The sequence below is a fragment of the Tinamus guttatus genome, unplaced genomic scaffold, assembly GCF_059628265.1.
Source record: "Tinamus guttatus ecotype Peru unplaced genomic scaffold, ASM5962826v1 Tinamus_guttatus_pri_ptg000369l, whole genome shotgun sequence".
In the NCBI taxonomy this organism is placed as follows: domain Eukaryota; kingdom Metazoa; phylum Chordata; class Aves; order Tinamiformes; family Tinamidae; genus Tinamus; species Tinamus guttatus.
The window spans coordinates 249,771-271,724 of NW_028288903.1; positions in this window are offsets into that span (position 1 = coordinate 249,771).

Sequence of the window (21,954 nt, forward strand, 5' to 3'; positions counted from 1 at the left end):
TTTTCTCCAGTGGTGCCTTAACATGCTTCTTTTCCAGCCAATGCTATTTATGTGGTAATGTCGAGGAGAGTCCAGTAATGATAGTGATAATGTTTCTTATGGATCGTCTGTAAGACAGTTTCAAAACACAGATAATGATACCAACAAATATAATCACAATCAAATATTCAGAAAATGGTTATTGTAATTTCATTTGATTAGTGCAGGGCTTTCTCTTTCCCTCTCTCCAGTAAATTTTGGTGTTTGTTTGCCTGATCTGGAAATCTACGGGGAACTTTAGTTCTAATGATAAGTAGCATCTGGAATCCTTCTCTTTCCTCTCTCTCTTCCCTGCCCTTTCTCAGGATCTCTTGCTCAGTAGCCTGCCTGTGTTGAAAGTCTTTCTCTCTCCACCATGTGCATAATAAATCTGCACTGCTCAAAACCTGGCTAGGAATATGTGAAAGAGCTGTCAGATAGGGGAAGAAAGAAAGTCTGCAGCTCACCTTAAACCTGCCCCTTTTCCATTGCAGGGTCTCAGTTCCAGCTTTGAAGAGGAGGTAGTGCCAAGGCCTGTTGATGCCAGACTACATGGAGCAACAGAGTGCCCAGTGGTGGACTTGGGACCCTGCCAGGCTTGGGATGCTGCCATTTTACAGTAAATCACATACTGGTTTTGCAATATAACATGCCACAATACTATCTGCTCTCTGCTGGCTGCCATAGCTTTGGATTTCTGTTATCTCTCCTGATTGACCAATCAAATTCAGAGACACTGATGCATCCCTCATATGACCGAGTGGTTATCTAAATTCCTGCTGCTGCCTGATTTGATGAAACTATGTCTTTTAAGACTCACTTGTGAATTTAAATCTCTAAGGGAATAATTGTCTTGCATTTAATTTTCTTTTGCAGTCAAAATCAAGTAATCTGGTAGTATCTTACTGGTATACTTCTCTTATAATCACCTAAGAAACCAAAAATATTTCCCAAACCACAAAATTAAAGTTATGCAAATATACTTAATTCCCTGGCTTCAGTAGATGTGATGCTTCTAAGAATTAAACAAGAGCAGATCTTCAGTGTCCACTGACTTTAAATGTTTCAGTCTTATGAGGACGTGTAAAGAACAGAAGCCCTAAAAAGACTGAGCGATTTTCAGATGGTCAAGCTGAAATCTCTGGTAAGATCAGATTCTGAAGGCCTCAAAATGGACACTGCCATTTCCAAGACTGTCATTCCTCTCTTTCCAAAAAAGACACTACCATTTCCAAGGCTATCGTTCTTCCCTTTCAGAAAATGATGCCTTCCAACCTACCAAGATAATTAAGATTATTTTTTAAAATTCACAATATCATCAATTGTTTTTATTCAAAGTCTCTCATAATGAATCTCAAGAGATTTCAAATTGTTCGCTACAAAAGAGAAAATAGCTTTTCCATGCTTTTGAGAAAAGAACGTACTTCTATCATACTTCATAACATTCTATCATGGGGATGTTAGGCTGTCTGGTGCTGACCAGAATAGTAGTGAAAAATGAATAGTACTAAAGGCAAGGTTTAAGGAAAAAAGAGGTACTTTTTCTTAATAATCTTATAAATTATTTACATTCCCTCCTCCATAAAAAAAATCTAAATTATTATACAAGAAAATATGTGGAACTGGGATGCAAAAACTCTGTAGCAGAATGGCTTTTGTGATGCCCTATCTTTGTCTTGCAGTTCTGTTTGTTAGCAACAAGCAGGCAATGGATCAAGAGCATCAAAAGACTCTACATTTACTTGGGAATTAATATCTTTAGTATAATTTGCTGCAGATTTCTCTCCATTCCCATGATTGCTAGGCTTGTATGAGCAATGACACTTTTGTCAATACAGCACCAATTGCACAGTTAAGTTTTTTTCCTTTCTGGAATAGTTTTATATGGCAAGAGGGTTAGAGAGAAAAAAGACAGGAAAAATCAAAATGTAAACTCCTCTACCTGCTTCAAATAAAGCAAAGACCATTTGAAAGGGCATCGAACTCCCCATAACGCAAATCAGTGTACTATAAAAACTATTCTTTTCCTACAGGAGGGCCAAAGATAACGCTGTCATTCCTACTGGCTGAAATCAAAGTTTTACTTATGTAAAGACTACTGTGTATGCTCAGGCAAAATGGCAGTATTGCTAGGCTGATGTTCTAAAATGTGATCTATCTGAAAGAGAATTAAAGCTCAAGCCCCCATCTTGTGTGAGATGCAAGAAGGCTGAGTAGGTTAATGCTCTTCTGCCTATGTTTCACTTTTTATCATAAGACAACTCATCAAAGAGCATTTTGTTACCAAATCATTTGGCTCAAATTTCACTGGCGACAGCACTGATTTAAAAATTGTTGCTGCTGCATTTTCAGATTTACCCAGCTGCTACCAGGTCTTTGGTCTGAAAAACCTCTGACAGGAATGACACCATTGTGTTGTTTTCATTAACAGCACTAGGTAGGCAACTTTGTGTTTGGAGGATAATATCAAGAGAACAGCCTTTTCACTGTCTCCCATTTGTCTGAGGGCAAATGTGCTTCCATATTCTGCTATGAGTCTACTCTGGATGTAGCAAGTCTGAAAATCCTGGTGGTCTCCTCAAGCACAATACATTTGGTAATTTCACCACTACTTGTAGGTAATCTTTTTGACAAAGAGCTGCCCTGGAGCAATAGAAGCACAATCTATTATTTCATGAATCACAAGGTTGTCATAACAAGTGTATGAGTTTATTTATTTATTTTTTAATGAGTGGGATCACTGTACTGTTTGAGTCAAGACTGTCATACTGGAAGTCTTGCTGTACAAACAGGACAAGAAAGCAGTGTGGTTCAGCCATTTTTATATGGGGTAGAGAAATGTTGTCTCATATTTTGCAATTTTAGTAGGTAAATTCATCATCCTCCCATTGTTTTGTTTCTTTGTGTTTCATCTGTGGGCATAGTTATAACACATTTTATGATAAAATAATTGTTATTGAATTGAATTTATCCTTTCTTGGGAGGTAACTGGGAGGATACTACTAGGTAACAGGGCTTGGAGCTTGATGTACCAACATGCTTCAGTCCTCTTACATTATAATGAACCCAAGCCATTTCTGGCTCCAGCACACATTTGCTGCTTTGACAAGCACTGCAGGTTAATCAGCAGGAAGCTATTCAAAGCTTCTTTGAATTTGTTAGTTTAAAAATGTAGTCAGTAGATAGGGACAGGTGAGGAGACTGTTGAAGAACAGTTTGCTAGCTTGTGTAAGCAGACAGATGACAGTGCAATAACAAAACAAACAAACAAACAAACCTGTGTAGTATGTCAATAGAGCAGGAACAGACACAGCATAGCCTGATGAATAGATTCTCCCCATTGTAAGAATGTTTTCCTTCATTTTAAAGGAAAGTGGTTCTGTGATTCTTTACCTTGGTTGCCCTCATGACCTGTTTCTGAAGAGGATGCATTCTGAATTCCCTCGTGGCCAAGAAGGCCAAGGGGATCCTGGGGTGCATTAAGAAGAGCGTCTCCAGCAGGTCGAGGGAGGTGATCCTGCCCCTCTACTCAGCCCTGGTGAGGCCACATCTGGAGTATTGTGTCCAGTTCTGGGCTCCACAGTACAAGAGGTATGTGGAGCTCCTGGAGAGAGTCCAGCGCAGGGCTACAAGGATGATCAGGGGCCTGGAACATCTGCTCTATGAGGAGAGGCTGAGAGAGCTGGGCCTGTTCAGCCTGGAGAAGAGAAGGCTGAGAGGGGATCTGATCAGTGTCTATAAGCACCTCAAGGGAGGGAGTGAGGAGGATGGTGCTGGCCTCTTTTCACTGGTGGCCACTGACAGAACTAGAGGAAACGGCCATAAATTGAAGCATCAAAAATTCCACAGGAACTTAAGGAAAAATTTCATAACAGTGAGGGTGACAGAGCACTGGAACAGGCTGCCCAGAGAGGTTGTGGATTCTCCTTCTCTGGAGATCTTCCAAACCCGCTTGGACGCAGTCCTGTGCCACGTGCTCTAGGTGACCCTGCGTGTGCAGGGGGGTTGGACTAGATGACCTCTTGAGGTCCCTTCCAACCTTAAGCATTCTATGATTCTATGAATTAGCAAAAAATGAAGGGAAACAGGAAGCAGAGATTCCCAGAACTTTTAGTAATATATAAGTAAATAAAATTAACATATAAATATGATGTATGTCTGCTTATACAAGCTAGCAAACTGTTCTTCAACAGTCTCCTCACCTGTCCCTATCTACTGACTACATTTTTAAACTAACAAATTCAAAGAAGCTTTGAATAGCTTTCTGCTGATTAACCTGCAGTGCTTGTCAAAGCAGCAAATGTGTGCTGGAGCCAGAAATGGCTTGGGTTCATTATAATGTAAGAGGACTCATGAGAACATGAGATCCCTACATGTTCAATAGTTTAGTATTCAGAGTCTTTATTTGTTGGATATTAAATAAACAAGACTAGGCAATCTCAGGCCATCTCCTGCAGCAGTAGTGGGGTCATAGTTCAGTTAGGAGCAGCCCAATCTGGTAATCTAATAGAGAGGAGGCTGCAGCAGTTCAGGTCCAGCCAGTCATGAGGTCGAGCATGTCTTCTCCCTAGGCGCAGTACACATATGCATGCGACTAGCCACACCGACAAAAATACAAAACAAAACCACAAAGAAGCACTAATGGTCCTGTTCCCCTCAGTGGCTGATCAAGGTGAAGGTCTATTAGTGGGAAATATATTTAAATTATGAATTCACCCCAGGAGCTGTCCTTAGAATCCAATCAACCCTTTACTGTCTCTTGTAACCTCTTGCGTGCAGTGGCCTCATGCCTAGACACACATGGGGGTCTCTCAGTGAACCCCAACCTCTTGGTCTCCCTTGTCATCAGCTGGATCTCCAGGTGCCCCTGGCACCAGACCCTCTGCACTCTCCACTGCTTGGTCCTGGCCAGATGACACCTGGCTCTAGCATCCTGCCCTGCTCCCCAGCTGACCCAACTTAATGTCCACTGGTGACTGCATGCCAAAGGCAGCTGCACCGAGCACATGCATTCTGGTTGCTCCCAGCCTGTGACTGCACCCCTCATCCATGAAAGCGACCAGAAATAGGGTTCATGAGCAGACAGGATGGATATGCTAATCATGTGCTGGAGTGGCCAACAGAGGTGGGTCTTCTTTGACTCCAGGGTTGAAGGATTCTGCGACATGCCGTGGGGCTGGGGCAGGGACTGCACTGGTTTTCTACAGGCGGATGGGAATCTGCATCTGCCCTTGGCCTTCCTGATCCTTTGTGTTTGTGTAGATGTACCCTTCATGACACAACCTGACAAGCTGTTTGAGCAGGTCCTGTAGATGGTGGAGGCATATTATGCCAAGGTCTGGTCTAGGAGGTCCGCAAAGAGTAGTATATCTCAGCAGGCTGCTCAGTCCAGAAGTGGACAAGGGGTAACTTATGGGACCTGAGGTATGTTTGGTGCGTACCAGCCATGAACAGATATCTCACTAGACCCCTAAGAAGGCATTCTCCTTGGAGAATCTAGATTGCTTTAGGATCCATCTGGGCATGGAAACATGGTGAACCCCTTCAGACTCAGGACACTCCTGGAAATAGGGTGGACTGCTGAAGCAGAGTGGAAGAATAATGCTCCAAAGGAAGGCTGTAAACACATTAAATACATATACATATATTTATAACCAAGAGGAAAAAAAATCTTTGGCTTTGTTAAAATCTGTAGTCAGGAGACAGATTTTGATAACCTTTCAGTACTGATCAATCAGTTACTGTGTTCATTTGAAATAAAGCCTACGGCTTGTTTAGGAAGTGACAGCAACGCAGCTTACAAGTGTCCAAAATACCATACCACTATCAGGGCTAATTTAACACTGATGAGATCAATAGAGTTCCTAGGGCTAGTAGTAAATGAGAAACATGCCTCATTGCGTGCTATTCCAGTGCTCTGTAGGAAGAAGGAAAATGATGAAGTAGAGTGAGAGAAAAGAGAGTTGGGAATTGTGGTGTCCTCAAAAATCAGGCAGACACTTTTGACTTCCTTCAGTGATTCACCCGAAGTGACATTATTTTGAAACAGTGAGACAAAATGGGAGAGGATCTTTCCTATCCCCAGTTTCCTTGGGAATGTCGCTTGACTAGGGTTTTCTTTTCAGATAGTGTATGTCAATGCTTTATCGCTCTTCCTCCCTTCTTTTTTCTCTTTATTTAAAATCTGCAAGCATACAAAATCTGAGCTTTCCCTACAAAGGCAAGTCTTTAGGCTAAGAGCCAGTCTTAGTTCCAACACAAGCAAAGCTGTTTTATAGGTATCTACTTAAGGATATAATCCAGTAAATATTACCTCTTGGTATGAAGCTTTATGGTTAGATCAAACAAAGCACTTTGGGTTCCTAAAAGTCAGATGTGGCAGGGCTTGTGAATTGTTGTGGCATCCAGCCCCCTGACCTGTACACCAAAGGTGCCATGCAACCAGGATAGGCGAGGTGTCAAAAGACAGCAAACTTTCTGCAGCATCCCTACTACCAGCATGCTCAGCAGGCAGTAGTCTGCAGAAAACACTACGGAAGAAGGTGAAATCGTGTTCCTCTCTGCAGCTTAGGCATCCTTGCAAAGCACAGCCTGTCTGAACGTCATAACTGCATTCTTTCTCTCAAGAAAAAAAAAAAAAAGAGGTAAAGGAAGACTATGTGGCTGGCTCATTTTTCTCTTTCAAATGGCACCATTACAAGAAGACAGATGGGGAATGGTTCTTCATTCTGTCTCTATCTCTAGTACCATTCAAGAATAGTCCACGTGGTTCTTACCCCTTGTCACAGTCACTAGGCTCTATCACAGGACAGGCGCTACCATCAGATCTTTCTCTGGAGTACAATTTACAGAACATGTAAGCTACAGTTGCAGTACCTTTATGTTGGCACTCAGGTGGGATGATGTTCATTCTTTGATAAGAAAGTAGTAATAATAGTGAGAGTATTAAATGGATGCTTATAGAAAAGTAATACAGTTCAGGATAACTTCTATACCTTGATTGGACCAAGTATGTGCTAGGCATTAAGCAAATTAAACTACTAGTGCTGAAATAATTTTGAAGGCTAAAAGTAGGTTGAATTCCAGTACTCCGTAAGTTAGTTGACCAAAGATGACCAGAATCACAGATTTTACCCTTTTGGTCTTTAACAGAGGATGCGGAAACTTTCTGCACAGGTCTAAGAGTATCATGAATTGACTGCAGAGAGTACAAGGAGTCCATATGGCTAGAGTATTCCCTTCTGGGGTGCAGGTTCATATCCAGCCTATCACTGAAGTAATGAAGAGAGTACTTCAGATGGCAACTGAGTGATTTATTTGGGAAATGTTTATTTATATATTTCTATCTATCTGGCACATACATCATTGGCAGCCATATCTCATGGCAAGATGAAAGACACTGTGTAACCATCTTAACCAATGATTTCCTCTTTTTAGAGAAAAATGAAGAGATCTGAAGTCAAAAGGAGGCTGATTCTCCTTCCCAGAAACACTACTACTTTCCAAGTTAAAAAATATGTAATTCATGTAAAAACTTTTGTGCCTGAGAGAGCTAGCTGAAAATGCATTGAGACTGTCATTCATTTTATTGCCAAGTACTTAAATGCAGTATGGCAATTCCAGGCAATATAACAGGATATTTTTGCTCCTTGCTTAGATGTGTACTTCTACATTTTTTTTTTAAGCTGCCTCATTTAACTTCTCAGCAATGTTGCATGAGGATACTGGCCACAAGACTGGACTTGGTGACTTCAGAGGTCCTTTCTAGCAAGATAGATCTACCAGGCTAGGAACAAACAGAGCAAAAGGGTTGTGTCTCCTCCATCAACCCTTGTCTCCCCATTCCTCCCAAAAGCTATGGAGCTAGACCACGCATATGGTGGCTCTTCCCATATTCTCTGTCATGCGGGTGCAGAGCCCCATGCAGCACTGCACTGCGCTAAGCTATACTATGCTCTACTAAGCGTAGGGCTGCTACATGACTGTGCGTTCCTAGTGGTCCCTTGGCCATGGGTGAGCCTAAGGTTTCATTGCTCACATATGATCCCTGCCTAAGAAAGGTCTCAGCCTCCACATCCCCACCAGGCTGTATCTACACCTGTTTTTTCAAGCCCTCCCACCTAACAACACCACCCTCTTAGGCCATAAGCATGAATAGAGTTTGGAAGAGCAGAGTCCTACAGAACTTTGTGGGCTTTCTATATACGCTGCAGCTAAAAGAGAAAAGATGGCTTGTTGAAGTCAACATCAAATTGAATTCAGTGATGTATTGGAAAGGATAAGGCTTCATTCTCTGTCATTTCCACGGCAGCTGACTTTCAATCTCATAACACAGTCAAAGTTCAGTTCAAAGAAAATGAGCTCTAATAAAAAATGAACAGAGCTCAGCTAAAACTAGAATCAATAGAGTAGCAAACTTAATGACCTGTTCAGATTAGTATCATGTAATTGAGCCCAAATGATATTTGAGCAGAAATAAAACTGGCCTTACCATTTGTTAATAATTATTCATATTCCAGTAACAAGGCTGCTAGTAGTGTTTCCTTAAATGCATCTCATATGTTAGCATTAGTACCTTACTGTGAGCAAAAGCAAAGTGGGAGAGATTTGATGAGCTCCAGCCAAGAGAAAATATCAAACTCAGACTTCGAAATAAAGATGGAAGGAGTTACAAAAATAACAAACAAACAAATGAATCCCAAAAGTAAGGGAACTTGATTCAGTAGGTACATGCTATGGGGTTTCCAATCTCTTTTCTTTTGGAGGTCTGTGCAGCAATGACATATCCAGTCCAGCAGCTTGTAAGTGCCTGTTTTAGAATTGTAATATTCATAGAGCATAAGCATATGTAACATTAAATGAAGGTGCATTGCAGTTATGCAATGGCAGAGTTTTCATGCTTTCAGTCCGAAAATAATTTAATATGCTGGTTTTAAAGGACTCTCTATAGCATCATTGTAACTAGCCAGTAATGCAAAATATTGTCAAGCCTTCTATCAAGTCACAAGAGGGTGTTTTTCCCCTTTTAGTCAACTGATTTTTTAAGAAACTCACAAAATAATATTACATACAATACAAAATAACAGGTATGAGATTAAAAAAAGTTCATTTTTAGGAGATGAAATAAAGTTAATATTTTCAAGAAAACCTGTACATCTGCCTGAGATAATGAAATTCTGCTTGTTTCTTTCCCTGGAGGCTAGGAAGATTACACAGGATCAGCGTGCAATGGGAAGAATTACTTAAAGTGCAGTAAAGGGGTGTTTTTTTTTTTTTTTTTTTTGAGCTCTGAACAAGTTTGTTTATTTAGTTAGGATGAAACTGAAGCTCTCAGAGATTGAAAAGCCTTAAGATTGATTTCAAGGGGAGATATGAAAGGTTTCCATTTTTCCTTTGCTTATATCATCATCATCTTTTTTTTTTTTCTTAAAGTTCCTGTTCCTCTGCTGAGACCTTCCTCTTCCTCTGCCTATGTTGACCTTCGAAGTCCAAAAGTGCAAAAAAAAAAGATTATTTAAATTAACGACTTAATAACAGTCTTAATGAGACAGTAGCATATCATTTTTCAGCCATATGATGTGCGTGTTTTTTGCGTTTTGAATCAAATTGTATAGTAAGGAAACTCAGTGTTTTCAGACTGGCTATATCAGCAGTAGAAGAAGCAAATCATTTTACATCACATTGCTACAGACAAGAAACATTGTTGGTTACCACATCTCAGCTAAGAAAAAAGAAATGCTTTTCTAAGGAAGAGATTTTTTCAGAAGTGGTAACTCAATTGCTTGTGTTTATGCAAAGCTACCCATCAATATTTTCATTACCCTGTAGAGCTCAACAATGAATCATTGCATGCCATTATGTGTGTAGCACAGTCTCTCTCTTTTAATCAGTATTTCAAGGCCTTCTTTTTCTGTTTGTGATACAGATTAAAATAATGAAAAGTTAATGCTGCAGAAACCAGATGACCGCAGTTGCTCAGAACAGTTAACGCATTAACATTGGTATTCATTTTCTTCAGCTGAGCTTTAAGAAATATAGTATACAAGGGCTTGTTCAAAGGACATGCAGTTATTTAAAAGAACAAATCTTAACAAGTCAATTTTCTATTACTTTTGGTATGCTAGAATTTTTGCAAAGTTCATTTCAAAAGTCTTCAGATTTCTATGAGTATTCTGGCTTGATGAATTAGACTATGACATTTTTATTAATTATTTGAACTTTTTTTGAAAGAAACTTTGTTTATCTATGCTTCAATGTATTATCTAGGTTTTAGAATTTTATATCATATGGACAATATCCAGAAAGAATGTTAACCAACATAATTCTCAAATACAGTCCTGTCTTTGTTAGGAAATGGTTCTTTCTTTGGTAATGGCACCCTCAGACCAAAAACAAACAAACAAAAAAAGAAGTTCCAAAGAAGAACCTTAATTTCTAAAGCTTGGAGGAAGCTATCAGGAGAACGGCTGCTTTGATTTTTCTCTGAGTGACAAGGTGGAAATGAATGAAAAACTACATGTGGCATGCAATTTGGCCAAGTGTGAGTGTAAAGTGATGGGGAACTATTCCCAGGAACGAAGGTCAGCAAAAGATGTAGGACATCTGACCAGGAGATAGTGTACTTGAAAAGATCATCTGAGCTTTTTGGGAGTTCAGGTCCACTTCCTTGGGAGCAAAGACATCATTTTTTTCCAGAACAACAACAACAAAATCTAAATTTTCAATGTGGGTCCCACAACCGTGTCGGGGACCTTTCTGACATTTTCTGAGTATTTCAGCTCCTCTCTTGACTGCTGTCTTTGAGAGAGGCTTTTTTTTCCCCCCACTCTTCTCCAAAGGCAGCTAAAATGGCTCATTGTTCCAAGCTAACTAGCACTGGACTGGAGAAAAAAGTTCCATTTGCATAATACAGCAAGAGCCCGTCATGGGTTTTCATTCTAGGAGCCTCTAATAAGGAAAGGCAAAGGTCAATAGTCTCATGATTAGGGCTGTCATAAGGTTATAGGTTAAATAACTGTATTTAAATATTTCTGCAGTTTGAAGTTATAGGACAAACTCCTGCAGGGTTTTTTTTTTTTTTTTTCCAAAATCATTTAGTACTGGACCTACCAATTCTCCCTGAAAACATTTTGTTCACACTGTTATATTTCTGTAAATAATGCCTGTAATGGAATTTTCACTTGCTGGTGAAAAAAAAAAAAATCTGAAGATTTTCCAGCTACAGCTATTTCCACCTTTCTTTAAACATTTCAGACATCTGCAAAACCATCTGGAAACAAAAGAAGCAGGTGTTTTATGAACAGAGTTCTCCCAAGTGACCACCATACAACTGAACCAACTTTTATACTGTGTAACCTGCACACTTTGCAAAAGCACTCTAGTGGTCCTAACTTGAAAACTATATTACATCAAAGAGTTAGTGATCTGCATTGCAGTTGACCTGCACTAGCGCAGGCCTGCGCTTTGCGGCACATATTCCTTAGCTGCTGGATTAACTTGGCTAGCTAATGGTAATGGAGAAGCCATCTGAGGTTTCCACTAGGCACCTGGCAATAGCACAACCTGCATGTCCTTGTTTGATCTTGAAGAGAAGCAGCATGCTTTCATATAAACATACTCTTGCCTGACAGTAGAAATGATGAATAGAGTTGTTTACTTCTAAGAAAATCCTGTAAAAGCTCTAAAGATGACAATGCAGGTGAACCTCAGCATGGACAGGGTCTGCACAGAGTGCTGTACCCTGACTAGAGGTTTACTGCACAACTCAGAATTCACAGCAACTGATAGAATTTAAGGTATCTATGTTATCTCTTTTCCTTCCTGTGTTATCTCATCTCCAATAAAAGATATTTTGATTAATACTTTAAGGAGTCTGACTACCTTTTATACCAGAATCCATAATGAACATTTGTGCTGGTGCCGTTACAAGATGCCATTACAAACAAGTGCTGCTGTCAAACTCACACGGTGCACCAAAAAAAAGGGCTTCTGGAATAGTGGCTTATGTAAGCTGGTATCATTTTCAACTCTGTGTGAGCCTTGAATGCATAGTATCATTCACAAAGTAAGCAACCACAGTGGCTTTGCACAATGCAGACATCTGGAAAAGGTGTCAGGATTAGCGTTATTTGGCTTATTGTGTCAAGGTCTGCTGTATTACAATTGATTCGTGGCATAAAGAAAAGCCCTGTGCTTCTCCAAATCTTAGTTTGCTAAGAAGGGTTAAAATAAAGAAACTGTCACAGAGATTGGAAATCCCTGGTCGCTAGGACAGCAGTGTTTGTTTTCACCTGCTGAATTTGAGATAGCCAGTCTCTCTCTTAAGTCTGGCTTATGAAACCAGTCTGGCTTTTGTATGTTTTCTATACAAGATTCCTTTTCCAGGACCTGAAAACACAAGCCAGTTTAAATCACTGGAAATGTTGTCAACTAGGATGGAGCCCAAAATGTGCACCAGTGATTACCAAGGGTCTTATATCTATCTTAGGGTGGTGTTTGCACCAATTGTAGTATATGCCAGGCTAATGATCCCCTGAAAACAGGGAATAAATGGACATGCCATGGACCAAGAGAAGACCCGTGCTTCACTATCCTGAAAACCAGAGGCCTCAGAAAGCTTGCCCTAAGTGGAAAAAAATTATTGTATGATCTTGTGAATCTTGTGAAAAGATAGAAAAATATTAGAAAGGGCATGGGGAAGTGCTCAAGATGTTGGGTTTGATTCTGCAGTCCCTTTCTTCAAGCAAATTGCTTAAATATGTGCCTAGACAGGGCATTGATGTGCTTGGCTCCTTTGTGTCCAGAATGAGATTCCAGTGGCAACATGAAGTGACTGCATTTTTGTTTATATGTTTGCCACTTAATGCAAGTGAATGAAAAGTCTATTGTGCTGAATAAAATGGAGGCATTTTCCCCCAGAACTTCCCATTTCCTCTGCTGAAACCATCCAGGAAGCAGTCTGCCTGCTTCAAATAGCCAAACATAAGAGTATGGGTCAGAATCCCTCTTAATTTTGCCTGGCATCCTCTTGCACGATGAGTTGCAGTCTATGGCTGGGACACGTGGGCATTGTCAGATCGCAAACAGCGAATGTTTGCTAAACCAGGATCGTTTTTAAAACTGCCCCAGCAGTTGGCTTGTATTTGTCCATGAGGCAGGAGGAAAGACTCAAATCACTTACCATAGGCATAAATTAATGTCTAGTGCTCTTGTCAGAGAGAGAAGACAAATTTGCATGAAGCGCTTTGATGTATTTGTTAACTGACCCCTTTCCTACTTTCTTTAATTAGAATTTCAGATTTGGTAAGATGTATCATTTGTTTCTGATTGCTACTTACTAAAACAGGAGGGGGACAATCATTTTTGAACAAGCTTCCACACCTGGTCCAGATATAGCTCAATACTCCACATGTATTTCATAGCTACTTTGCAGAATGGATTAAAAACAGATAAATTATTACAACACTTTTTTGACTTTTCTAAGCAGTTAATGTCTATTTTCATAGCGAGATGGAAATGGAATGAGATGTAATTATAATTTTTTTCTCATTGTTGTCCTCACATCGTTTCTCTAAAGACTTCCCATCATCTTTATGCCATTAGGAAAATAAACAGGAAATTAGGATTCGTATATATATTATGTCCTTCTCTAGACAAAGTAATATAAAGGGAGAGAAAGACCATGGGAAGGGCATAGACTCAGCATGGTTGGTGTCTGTCTCAGTGACAAGGTGGGCAGAAGAAATATGAATGCAGAGAGGTATCCCTGCTTTGGACCAAAGTGTCACAGAATCACGGAATGGTTGAGCTTGGAAGGGACCTTTAGAGATCATCTAGTCCAAACTCCTCCAAATGGGCATAGGCCAACTACACAAGATCTCCTTGCTGGCAGACATGCTCTTGAAAGAGTATCAGAGTTGTGGCTGAGGCACACCTGCCAGTCATCTGTCCTGCACTCCGACTGGACTCCTTCTACCCTGCAGTAAAACCACTCACTGCTGCAGACCATTTCATTTGATTATTGCTATTTGCAGCCAAAGGCTACTTCTGAATGTAATTATTAGCCTGAGATCTGTTATTCTTAACAAATGATGGCTGCTTCAATCTCTGATTGTTTCCTGCTTCCCCTGGGTTTTGCTTAGTGACAGCAGAAACTCAGCCCTCTTGGAATGGGTGGAGAGAGGCTCAAGATGCCTCAGCAGAGAATGCACAAAACCACTACTGCCACGCTACCTACCACACATAAACACTTGGCACAGCAGGGACTTTGAAGGCAGCAGACAGCTCAGTGCAGAAAGACAGCTGTGAAGTCTCTCTGTCACCCGGTGAAGAAGACGCACTCGGGGATGCTCGGTGAAAACCAGACAGGCAAGCCGTGATCAGCATCAGCCCAAGCCACCTTGAGGGTAAGTTAGCCAGGAAAGGGCTAAGAATCACCTGTCTAGCCAGTGGCCCAGAAGGAGATATCAAAACAATTAGAGAAGTGATGGGAGAAGTTGCTAGCTCATGTTGCTCAGAGGTTTTTCTTTATTTTCTGCAATTTTCGAGCTCTGTGTTTGCATGAAGGTCTTTCAAGTATGGAAAGAGTGGTGAAGCATTGGAACAGGATGCCAAGGGAAGTGTTGAAGTCACAGTCCCTGACAGTGTTCAAGAAACATGTGGATGAGACACTTAGGGACATGGTTTAGGAGGCATGGTGATGGGATTACAGTTGGACTTGATGATCTTGAAGGTCTTTTCTAACCATAATGATTCTACGATTCCATAAAGCAACTTGAAATGAACCTGCAATGGAGAAGAGTTGTGTTCTGCCTCTTGGCTGGATTATCAAGAAATCCCACCGATGGACTGTGCCCTTGATTGATTCTCTACCTCATGATGCCCAGTTAATATGGAGGAAGAATAGAAGAAAAATGATTTTTGTGAATATGTTTGAGTTACCTAATGGACAAAAGAAGGCTGTGAGGTTTTTAGTTAATCAGAAATACAAGATGCTCTTGATTATACACATCTTCTAAGAAATCTTCTGAGAAATCTTGTTTTCCAGCACCAGCTTTCTGATGTACTATGTCTTACTGCGGTATATGATCTTGCAGGTTTCTAAGAACTTTTTCTTGAACCTTTTGACCAATGTGCTTCTGCTCCACCTGAGGCACATGCTAGGTCTCCCACTGGATGTTGCTTATGTTACAACCTTGCAAAAAATGTTATCCGAGTCTCATCAGAATGCTTTTTTTTTTAGAATGAAGCAATCCATACAAGGTAATACAATATTTACCAAGAACAATGTCTCTGATCGCTACAAGACTTCCTATCATCTGCTCTACTTCAAACTCTGCATGTCAGAAGATGCACTTAAATCTTTGTACTCTTACAGTTTTACATGAATCTTTTCATAGCAATTGAGACCCTGAGACTATTAAAATCATTTATATTCAATGTTAAATCTTGATATACAAAATTGATTAAGATATGCTTGCTATCTTCATTTCTCTCTCTCTCTCTCTCTCTTGCTGCATAAGGACATTTCCAGGGGACTGTGCAGCATTCAGTAAATTTTCTTCACAGTCTTTTCCCTCTTAATTATTCATTTCTGAGGAGACACACGGATATTCCCAAGTACCCTTCAGAAGAGGTCAAGAGCAGAAGGAAGTGAAAGAATTCATTTTACCTATGAGTCAAACTTGTAGTAAACCAGCCAATGTAAGATATATTTTCAGCCAGGCTTAGTGGAGGGGTGAGTCGGTTCGTAAGCACTAAATAACCTCTAAAGGAATTCATTTGTTTTCATTGACTATACTAGGAGTCTGAGATCCTCACTGACAAGACAAAATCAGATGCCTAAAGGTCAGTGGGATGGAGAATCTGAGCCAAGGAGCTTGAGGACAGAAGCTCTACTATAGGCTCAGAGAAGGGTCAATATTGTGTGAAACTCTTGTAAAGATTTAAACTGCCGTAATAAATGAGTTTGAAGATTATGATTATGATTGGCAAAAGTTCTTCTGTCTGAAGCAACTGTCAGATTTTTATATCTCTGACTCCTTTATATCCCCAGCCCTGGAAATTACAATGCCTAGGACTCAAGTAATGTGCGTTTTTGATTGTTTCAGACTTGTGAAAAGAAGATTTGGCCCTGAAATTTGATTCACTGCTAGCCCAAGATAAAATATTTTGGGGATCTCATAGATTTTCTGTGAATCTGTTGCTATTAAATGTTCCTGGGAAAACTTTGCCAGAATCATTAACAAATGATTGTTTTAGAGATGCTGATTAACTGAACCCATACAAATGCAGGTGGCTGTAATAAAATAACATGTGAAAAACCTTTCCTGCATTTTAAGAATATTAGGAATATTTTGAGTAGCCTACACCCCTATCATAGTGATGTTGTGATCTCTATCCATTCCCACATTCACACATTCCTTTCTCTTTTTTCCCTATATGTTATATATAGAGTTCTCTTTTCAAAAGGGGTTACAATGAAACTTTTTAGTTCAAACTGTAGCTTAATGAAATTTTTTGTCACGTAACCATTTGTGATGTGATGCCAACTTCTGAATAAATTATTCAGTAAATATTTAGCATGACATTTGAAGGAATCTAATGCATTGGCTTGAGACCCTGTTTTAAGATCCTGGAAGAGAGAACATACACTATGACAAAAGGATTTGAAAGAGCAAGGCATTATATTCCTTAATTTCCTTTTAAGGTGTTGGAGAAACAAAATCAATTCAAAGGATACTTCCTCTGCTAGCTTGGAGTAAGAAATTCTTTCAGAAAAGGCAAATAGCCCCATGGAAACATCTTTCCCTTGTCCTTCCTTTCCTTGCCTTGTTTTTCCTTGCCTTGCCTTGCACCACCTTTCCTTGCCTCTCCTTGCATTTCCTTGCCTCCTTTTCTCATTTCTTCTATGGGCTAGTTCACAAAAGCATTGCAATTAGATATTGAAAAGGCTTATTCAAGGCTAGATGCATGCCCAATAGAGGGTAGAGGCTAATGCACTATCCTCTAAAATAAGACATTTCATGAAAGTTTTGTTCATTCCAGCTGTCCCAGAAAGCAGATCTTCCACCATTTGCCCCAGGAAGCCATGCCACAGTCTCATAGACTCTCTATCATATACAGCTTAGCTTTTTTTGTCTCTAATTTCAACCCTTTTCTTCTAGCTATAACTCTCCTTTTCTCAGTTACTGCCTATATTATGGCAGTTCAAAATGCAGAGTGTTGACTTCTACTTGTCTAAGGCTCCTTACATTTAGAATAAGATTTTGTGAATGGCTTCCATTCAGGTAGGGCTATTTTAACATTAAGATAATGGATTATATTAAAAATAAGATAATTAAGCTAATGAGATCTGCTAAGATCTCAAAGATCTGTCTTTTTGAGAATAGAAGCTGGTATCTTTGTAAATATTGAGTTATAGCTTTAGGCACTGCTTGGACTTCAGCACTTTCATAAACTCAGCAGTTAGCCTTTGGGCATTAACTATCTGTAGGCAGCCACATCACTTCCAGATTTCTCTAAGTCACAGCTCAGGAGTCTGTCACTAAGAGGGTGGACATCAGAGGCAAATCTCCCACCAAGTGGGAGAACACAGGATGAGGATTACTGTCGTTTTTCCTTCAACTCTTTCGTACAAGAAAGAGTTTATCTATCCCAAACTAGCTTTCTATGAGAGGAAGATCCCCATACCAAAGTTATTACATAAATATGTTTGGGAAAGAGTTGGTCACAACTTCTCTCTTTCGGCCTCCTGAGCTACTTTTTTTCCCCCCTCTCTCCATAACTGATACTCACCATCCTATAAATACCATCCACAGTTTGAAGACTGGTATAAAGAGCCACTTTCCATTTATTTGTTTAGCTGAAATTAGGCAGCCCCTAGTCTGCAATTTTAGTACACTTCTGATGAGATTTATTGTCATAGAGCGTGCAAGTATCTCCTCTCTGTAAGGATGTTTCACCACAGTTCAAAGCGAAGAGTAGCATAACTGTGAAAATCAGTATCTGAACAAGCTCTTTTAAAGTGGGGGGCAGGCTAGATAGATAAGGATGAAAGAGGAACTGAACCTCTAGCCAGAAGAGAGCTGTGGAATTCTTGGCATTGAATATTTTCAAATAAACAGTTTAATCAATTCCATAACTTGAATGCTATCAAAGCATAATTTAAAGAGATGTCATTGAAGAATATAACTTTTAAGGTTCCTTCATCCTAGAAAGAGATGCAAGAAAGCTGTTTAGAAATACTCAGTACTTCATCTTGAAACACTTCGTCTGCAGACATCTGGAATGTGAAAAGATGTTTTATAGAAAGTCAGGAATTTGAAACCTCTAATAAATATACTCTTCACTTTGAAAGGTGATAACAACTGTAAATGAAGATGTAGGGATGAAATCGTGTCTGCAGGTCAGGATATATATAGCACTGTTCTTTTCAAAGTCACTAGTATCTAAGTGGGAAAAAAAAAGAATATTTTTCTCCATGACAGGAGACTGTATCCTCCAAGACTCGAAAGAATGACACTGATCATATTCCAAAGAATGACACCATCAAGAAGAATAAAAAAGATTTACTAAAAAAAAAGTCCTCTAATATTTGATCAATCTGTAAAATTCTCTCTTTCTGCTTTTGCTGTCTTAAAAAGGAAACAACAATTTGTTTTCTCTAGCACTGAACTGCCCAGCTCATTTTTTACTGGATATTTGCCTTCTGGTGAAATAGATCCCCATTAGCCTGAAGTATGACCATAGTCTTGGCTGTACCAAGGCACCATTTTTTTTTCTGCACAGGGCAAGGCAAGATTCCCCCAGGTGTTTGGCTTTCAGCACTACATCTGGCTGGGGTCAGCATTGCCCCTGCGGATAAACCAGCACAGAGCAGCGCTGTGAAGCTTTTGGAAAAGAACAGCCTTGTCAGCAGCATTTCAGCTGCTTTGGTTCTGTCACTCTGATTTCTCTCCTGGCCACAGCCTGTGAACCTCAACGGAATATTTTTAATATAACCTGCACTTCTCACTAAACCTCATGCCATGTCTGCTGGGCCTCTATATTTCCTATGACTTGTCAGAATGATGGATATATTAAATAGCTGGTTAACTGCTTGCCTGATATTATACAAACAAAGAACGGGGAGAGAATAATTTCCCAGGAAGCTGCCTGGAATGACATTAGCTCCACATCATTATGTGCAAGCAACAAGGACTTGTTGCTTTATAAATCAGGGGCAAATATTAACAACTGTTGCAAGTAGAAGGTATTGCAATAAGAAGCAACAAGCTGCTGATGGACTATATAATAGAATTACAAATCAGTAGAGAAAAACTAGCTCTCTATCTGTCAGCTCAGTGTTAGATGAGATAATTATGACCAAATAAATACTTCAACAATAAAAATTCACATGGGAGGGCAGTTTGAGACAGTGGCAGGCTGCAGCGCAGAACTAATGAGCAAATTGTTACTAAAATTCAAATCTCTGTGGCTGCAAAATGGAGATTAATTGGCTCTCTTATAAGGCAACGGCTATTAAAAACCTCACAGACTTACAGATACATTGCAATGAAGGGATTGTGAAATGAAAATTCGAGGTCATATTTGTAATCTTACAGTTATGCATGAGCCTTTCGCATAATGATTGAGAATCTGAGACTATTAGTGATTAAAAATCATTTATACAGCATTCAAAGTTATATCTTGATCTACAAAACTGACTAATATGTGCTTTCTCTCTTCATTTCTCCATCTCTTCTTGCCTTTCTCTCTCTTTCTAGACACATTCCAATCAATGCAAAGATATTGCTTATTCTCCTCACAAATTATCCGGGTGCATTTTTAGGGAATTGCAAAAATTGCATGAAAGCACAAACCTTTGAAATCCACTCATTATTGGACTGGAATATTCATGTTTGGTTGTTATCGGGAGTTTAGAAGCTTTTAAAAAATATTGAATACACATTGCAGTGAGTGAGTCAGCTTCATGGGATCTGCCAAACGAAGAAGGGATATAGCTCAATACCATATTGACTTGTCAAGTCTGTGCCTTATGTACCAGATAGGCAGAATCTCAGCAGAATGTAGACTGGAAGGGACCTCTGTAGGAGAGGTAGTGGGGGGACCCCAGCTCAGAGTAAGGCTCACCACCTTGGCCAAATGCCAAGTGTTACAGAGTTATTTGCTAGAACTCTCTTTCTGCTCTGGCGGTGCTGAGTCCACCTTGATGGCACCTCATTCTTTTAAATCTTTTTGGGAATAATGCCCACAATTGTTTTGAACTCGTTTTCTACTCCACTCTGCTCTCTACTCTACTTTGACTTTCTTTGATGTATTTCACTTAGGCTCTGTTGAGATAGAAAATAATATTGGAAAGTGTCTGTCACATCTTAAAACCTCTGTAAAGTGTCATAGGATATCATGGTGTCATCCAACAAGCCATTAATAATCAGGATAATGACTTCTTTTGTATCTGTCAAACTTACTTTGTCAGAAACTCCATTTTTAAAGACACGGCAAATGGAGTGTTTGTCTTGAATTTCTGTGAAAAGCATGAGAATTCAAGTGGGTATTAATTTCTTTTATTATCATTATTTTCACTCATTTATGTAATCAATCTGCAAAAATATTTGATAAGCAAAAGCACATTATGATGTATTGTCAATTTATAACTAGTTTCTTATTGTTAAGATAGTGACTTAACTGTGTCTGCTCTAATTCCCACATTGCTGTATCTTGCTAATGCCTGCATTTAACAGCATTTACTTAATAGCATTGTCTGCCAATTCAGGACTTACCTGTTTTCTCTTTGAAAGATTTTGTTTACATCAGTTTTTACTAAAAAATTTGAAATATTGTGAAAAAAATCCATTTTTTCCTCTTAAGACAGTTTTTGTTTAAGAATTTAGTCAGGATTTAGTTTTTCGTAATCCATTGAGGGGATGGCTGGGTATCCCTAAGCTAAAGCAGTTTTCTGGAGCATTTAATTGTAGTATTATGTTTACAGAAATAGCGCTTTGGCTTCATGGATATAATTTTCTCAACTCCATGAGTAGGTTCTTATATAGCTGAGAAAAAAATACAATCTGCAATATATACACATAGAAAATAGGTTTGAAATATGAGTAAGATAGATTGCTCACTACTCAAATAATCTGGCAGTCTTCGCAACGTTATGTGAAAAGCTTGAAGAAATATTTTACAAAAGATGTGGTATAAATAGTTTGTAGTCTGGAAATTTATTTTGTACGAAGGCAGGATATAATAACATCTGCCTAATAATTAAACATTCATCATCGTACCAAATATTGAGAAAGAATTTCAAACATATATAAGCAATGGTTCATTCTAGCAGATGAAAGCGATTTTGCTGTTTCCACATATCTGATCAGCCATAAAGCATCTTATGTAACAGGACGTAGGTACATTACATTCTTTCTTCCTCTGTGATTAGACACAGGATCATCTCATTATACAGCTGAATGAAACCAGAAGAGGCTCTTCACTTTTTGTTATACAACTCACAGTTGGAACCCCTTTTGCTTCCAAACACATATGTAAACACTCTAAGAAATTCAAAGTCCTTCAGCAAAACATATTGCAGGCAAACACATTCCAGGATGATAAACTGAATGTTCTCATAGCCTCTTCTGGCCATAAAATGTTTACTTGAATTTCTGCATTGCGCTGGAGTCATGTTCATCACACTCTTCATACTGTTATATTTGCTGCGTGATTAGCCACATTAGTGACCTTGGCTCCATTCTTTGAAGAAGTTTAGCTGTCAACTTTTAGCCAGGCTACAGCCCATGGGTGACTAATAAAAATGAGAAACCTACACAGGGGTAGGGCATATGCTTGCCGATGCCTAGTTTGGTTGAGGTGCTGAAATTAGAGGTTTTGACCATCATTGACAGGAGATGGAGTTAGGAATGAAGGGAAGACTATCCT